General features: G+C 42.4%; 1 pseudogene; it reads right to left on the bottom strand.

The window, feature by feature from the left end:
- Positions 1 to 3,814: 3,814 nt before the first annotated feature.
- On the bottom strand, positions 3,815 to 6,235 carry LOC105535370 (annotated as a pseudogene).
- Between the last annotated feature and the right edge of the window lie 62 nt (positions 6,236 to 6,297).

Raw genomic sequence — 6,297 nt, 5'->3', positions numbered from 1 at the left:
TTGCCTCGTCTGGAGTGCAGTGGCGCAATCACAGCTCATTGCTGCCTCAACCCCCTGGACTCAAGCAGTCCTCCCGCCTTAATCTCCTCAGTAGCTGGGACCACAGGTGTGAACCACCACAGCCAGCTAATTTTTTGTAGAGACAAGGGTTTCCCTATGTTGCCTAGGCTGGTCTTGAACTCCTGGTTTCAAGCAATCCTCCCACCTCAACCTCCCAAATTACTGGGATTACAGGTGTGAGCCCTCTGTGAGACTTTGACTAAAAGCCAATTACAGCAAAACAGAATCCTGCGGTGCGTTAGAACAAAGACAATGAGGATGAATGAACCGGGTTCAAGTCCAGATTCTGCTGCAGGCAAACTTGTATGACATTGGGTGAGTTTTTTAACTTCTCTTTGCCTCAGTTTCCTTGCCTATAAAATGAGATTGAAAGTCGTGTCATAGAGTTTTTGTAAGGAGTAAATTAGTGTATCTAAAACATGCCTGACAACCTGTAGGCATCATCTGTTAACTCTAAATATTAAGCTATTTTGTAAGAATTTCTGTGCTCTTCTAAATTTTTTGGAATTGGAGAATAAAATGGAAGGCAGCCTATGCTTCTGAAAATTCTTCCTTCCACTTTCCATAAGTACAGAATACATTTTCATGAAAACGCACAGATTCTCAAGAACAGGGACCTTTGATTTGTTCAATGCTGATTCTCAAGCAGTAGGAACAGCTAGTCTGTAGTAGGTGCTCAGTAAATATTGAGGAGCCCTCATTAGGGAAAAGGAGTCAGGCTGGTGGAGGTAGCAAGGGAAAGTAAGGAGATAAAGCAAATAAGCTATTATTCTGCCTGTCTTCATGGTCCAGGACATGTAAACAAAAGAGGAAGCAGATGAGCTATAGGTCTGCTTTTCTTTATGGCCCAGGATAGATGGTCCTCCTGCACAGATAACATACATAACTCACAAACTTCCTGCTTACCATCAGATGCCTCAATTTATCTAATGCCTTGGCTGACAGAAGAATGCAATTTAACCTCTCTGGTGCCTTGGCATTATCAATCAACCCAAGAACCATCCTATAAAATCTCCAGTAAGCCTTTGTTTCCTTGCAGTCAACCTCTCTTCTGCTGGTCTGCCCATTGCCTTCTCACAAGATATTTTCCGACTTTCTCTAATAAATCTGTGTTTCTTTACTTACAACTGCCTTGGTAAATTCTATTACCCCTGCACCACTGGCCCAGCTAGTCATCGCTCACCTGTGACAAAAATATATTGAAGAAACAGATGAAAATGTCCAATTGCCTCACATTTTGAAGAATAAATAGATGTATTTAGAAAGGTTATACCATGATAATTCCATGAAACCAAAATGAAGGCCTTGTTTGTTATAATCAGGACACTCAAAAAAAAAAAAAACAAAAACAAAAACAAAAAGTCCTCAAAGTCAGGAAATGTCTAATTTCTCTGTTTTGCTTCTTTTAAAATCTACACTGGGCCAGGCATGGTGGCTTATTCCATCATTTTGAGAGGCCAAGATGGGAGGATCATTTGAAACCAAGAGATCGAGACCACCCTAGGCAATATCGTGAGACCCCATCTCTACAAAAAAAATTAAAAATTAGCTGGGCATGGTGGTGTGCACCTGTAGATACAACTAATTGGGAGTCTGAGATGGGAGGATTGCTTGAGTTTAGGAGTTCAATGCTGCAGTGAGCCATGATCACACCATTGCACTCCAGCCTGGGTGACAGAGCGAGACCTTATCTCAATCAAGCAAGCAATCAATAATCTTCACTGGAAATGATCCCTTGATGTATTAGTTTGTTTTCACACAGCTGATGAAGACATATCTGAGACTGGGCAATTTACAAAAGAGGTTTTTTGGACTTACAGTTAGTTCCACATGACTGGGGAGGCCTCAAAATCAAGGGAAGGTAAAAGGCCCATCTCACATAGTGGCAGACAACAGAAGAGAGCTTGTGTAGAGAAACTACCCTTTTTAAAACCATCAGATCTTGTGAGACTTATTTATTATCAGGGGAACAGCAGGGGAAGGATCTGAGCCCATGATTCGATTACCTCCCACCGGGTCCCTCCCACAACACATGGGAATTCAAGATGAGATTTGGGTGGGGACACAGCCAAACCATATCACTTGATAAGTGATATGTGACACTTTTCTATTCTTGGCATTTTAAACATCAGTGTGAGTCTTTTGGTGAGAGGGCAAATATATGGAGCACGGACCAGGTGCAGAGCTGACCCGCAGTAAGAAGGCTCCAGAATTTTTATTTAAATGATAACAAACGAGATTAGTATATAATATGAACCCTGTAAACCACGTGTTTCACTATCAAATGATCAAGGAGTAAACATTTTAAGTGCATTGATGGTTTGGTAGATCTTGGCATGGTCTAAGGTGTGTGGTTTTCTGCTGTGAATGGATGACTAAAATCTACTCCAACTGGACTATTATTGTTTCCCCAGCCCCTCCCACTCCTTTATGGATCCCACCTGTGGCAAAGGAATTAGCTTATTTCCAAATAAAAATTAGATAATTAGTTTGATGTATCAACAAATATATAAACTGTATAAAGTTTCTCCTATTAAATCTTTCAAAATCTGCACATAATACCACAAAATTTACGTCTTATACTGTGTGAACGACCATGTTAGTGTCATTAGTACTCAGATATTTGTACCTGAATGAGGTTCATGATGGGACTAGGAAATCTTAGAAAATATCAGCAAAATATCAACCACTCAAAAGACCTAGGTTTATTCTTTCATTTACTATGACTTGGATCAACTATTTATACTCTCTAAATTTCAGTTTACTCATTTATAACACAAGAATGCTAATCCCACCTTATAGAAATATTGTGTTAAATGAGATAATGTATGTAAGAAAACTGCCACATAAAAATATTAAGAAAAATGTTATTGTGAATAATAATACTATTTATGATATTCACCAATTTATTAAAAATATTTACTGAGGACTAAACATACATCAGGCACTGCTCCACCCTGTTGATACTAAGACGCATTCATTTGACTCTAGAGAAAAATAAACTCTTTTTTTTTTTGAACAGGGTCTGGCTCTATCCCCCAGGCTGGAGTGCAGTGGCACCATCTCAGCTCACTGCAACCTCGGCTTCCCAGGTTCAAGTGATTCTCATGCCTCAGTCCCCCACCAAGTAAATGGGACTACAGGTGCTCAACACACCTGGCTAATATATATATATATAAAATATATATGTATATATGTATATGTGTGTATATATGTATATATACATGTCAGTGCAAAATAATTTTAATCAAAGGATTGTACATTTTCTTCCCACATATCCTGCCTGGTATTAGGAAATGACATTATGATCTATTTCATAACAAGTAAAATATTACAAAATATTTTACAGGAAAATATTAAAAGTAACCCAAACACAAAAGGCAAGATGAAATAAACTGGCTTTTCAGAAATCTCTACTCCAGTGTCCACAGCACATAAGAAGACAGTCAAAACAAATAAGCAACTAAGATCCTCCTGATCACAAATTTCCAAAGGGGAAGAAACAGGATGAAGATAGTCGTGTGAAAGGGAATGGATTTTAGCAGCACTGCTTCAATAACTGATCTATTCTGAATGAAATACCCTCTTTTATGTGCAGCAAATTCTGAACAAGGCTAAATTTTAGGATATTCCTTGAACTGAAATTAGAAAATACTCTGACAATGGAAGCAGCTCTTTCATCTAAGTTTAAAAAGGGCCTCTTTCTCCATGGGCTACTGTTGTGAACAGAGGCCTGTTCTGGCATCAAAAGCTGTCACAGTAGCCCTTCCATCTCTTTCATGAAAGCCTCATAGACATCATCCTTAGTTTGTACTGAGACAGGAACCGAAGGACCAGATTTGGGTGCTGCTTTGGCAAGAGGCACAGGAGAATTATCCTCTAACTTTCTTTGGGAAGCAGCAGTCGCCCTTTTATTCTCCCGACATACTCTCAATGCAGTGGGCACAAATCGAGTAATCTCTGCCTTGGGATTAGTGATCTGTGGCTTGGCACTGATGGTTGTTGTGGCTTTCTTCTCAATGGTGGCTGCACTCGTATCATCTACCTTGGGTCGCTGAATCAAGTTGGGTGGGGCACTTAAAACCCCAGGGTTTGGCAAAGGAGCTGGTGGCAAAAGTCCAGGGGTGTCCGGAGCTGCACGCCCCGGCCATAGCGAATAATAATTGACGATTAAAAACGCCTGAGCTTTATTCATTTCCACCTTACACCTCCTCCCTATCTTTGCCTTTTCCCCTGTATTAATACCTCATAAAAGACGGCGCTCTTCCTGCTGCTTCTTCACCCATTTTTCCCGCGCCCGCGAAAATTGCTACCTGACAGCGCAGGCGCCACATGACGTTCGACCACGCTACCAATACCTACCTGGCCACACCCTCCGCCATGAGATCATTTTCGCCTTGGCCCAACCCCTTCCCCTCCAAGTGTATATAAGGCACTGCATTACCGCCATTAAAAGGGACTTGATCAGAGCACTGTCTTGTCTCCATTTCTCGTATCTCTTGTTCCCCAAATTCCCACCCCCTCTTCCATGGCCTGCAGTGACGATCCCGCGGGCCGGGATACAGGGGGGGCAGATCCCAATGGGAGGCACCAAAGGTGGGTGCATCATGCCAGGACAAAATATACTTGCGTTAGTAAGTATATTTGCTCTTGTATTTGGTATTTGGACTAAAAGCCAAAATGAGCTTATGGTGAAGCCTACAAACTCCAGGAATACCTGGAGGTGCAGGGGGAGGTATCCTTGGTGGGAGTCTCCGAGGAAGGAGACCAGGAGGCAGACCTGGAGGTGGACGTAGGAGACGTAGTAAAAGTTGGTGGTCGTGGAGGTAAAAGTCAGGGTAAAGGCCGAGTCCTGGCATTCCAGGTGGTCTCAGGAGGAGCTCCTGGAGGCGGTCCAGGAGGAAGGTCCATAGGTGGCCTAAGAGGCCGTAATGGTGAAGCAGGTGGTGATCCAAGAGGTAGTGGTCCTGGCATGGGTAGTGCTTGTATCTGAGAAGGAGGAACAGATTGAGGGGGAGTCTGCTGCTGTGAAGAAGCAGTGGATGTGCCGTCAGAATGCGATTCCTCTTTATGCTGTTTTTATGGTTCCTTTTCTGCTTCAGAGTCAACAGAATCATCTTCATCACCGTCCTCTGAAAATTCCTCTACTTCCCGTCCCTCCTCCGGGATTTCTTGACCTGCCATACGAAGCATCGTGGCTTGAAGAGGAGTCAGTTCCCTCATGTTCTTCTTTTCCTTCGATTTTCCAGGTATATCTGCAAACCATACACTCAGACCTGTCTTCTTTTCTTCATTGTTGTCTCTCTCACCATCATCACGGTGCACACTTTCTCAATTCGATCCGTCGGTGTCACTGTCATCATTACTGTCATCATGCTTATCTTGATCCATGTCCTCAGGATAGCCATCATCTTCACTGGTGCTAAAAACATCATCATCACGACTTCACTGGGCAATTTCAGGACTATGTAATATGTCTTCATTTCACCTAGGAGGGGGAAGATCTAGGGCCAAACCCACTTTACGGCCATATATCTGCACGACTTGAGAAGGAGGTGGAAAACGGGGAGGACCAAGAGTTCTTCTGCCAGGGGGCAAATGTGGAACACCATGTCCCAAGAAGAGGAAGGATAGAAACTGCCCAAGTTGGAAGTCCATAGGCTGAGGGTTTCTTAAGGATGGAGGGTGACTGGACACCAGGAAGTGGAATGTCCTGGATCCAAATGTTAGAAGGAGCCCGCGGCATATCTGGCAAAGGAATACTCTCCACTTCCACATGCTGAGTATGCTCCACAGCATCCAAAAATTGATTAAGTTGAGCCCTCTTCTGTTCATACTCTATTTCTAGCTTTCTCAATTCTTTCTAAATATCTGGATTCTCTTTTTCATAGACTCGTAGAATATGTTCAAAGGTTTCACGCAGCTATTTTTACACTTGTCTTTCTGCACTTTCTCATTTAATTGTGGCTGTTGCACTGGGTTAAACTCCATTTCATCCAATTTCTCCATTGTCTCGGATCATCTGTTTGGGATCCTTCATCTTTAAAACTGCAGCTGGAACCATCATAAGCTGTTTTTTGTTCTTCAATTCTCTCTTCTGGGCTTCCTTTCGAGCTTGGTCTGTGGCGTTCATAAATTTTCCACTCTTGGTGGATGATGTAGATCCCCTTCCCATGTTGACAATTTGTATGGCTTACTTGTTCATTTAAAAAAGAAAAAAGAAAAAGAGGCCAGGCG

Source organism: Mandrillus leucophaeus, unplaced genomic scaffold (genome assembly GCF_000951045.1).
Source record: "Mandrillus leucophaeus isolate KB7577 unplaced genomic scaffold, Mleu.le_1.0 Scaffold145, whole genome shotgun sequence".
In the NCBI taxonomy this organism is placed as follows: domain Eukaryota; kingdom Metazoa; phylum Chordata; class Mammalia; order Primates; family Cercopithecidae; genus Mandrillus; species Mandrillus leucophaeus.
This window is presented reverse-complemented; position numbering and strand designations above follow the sequence as displayed.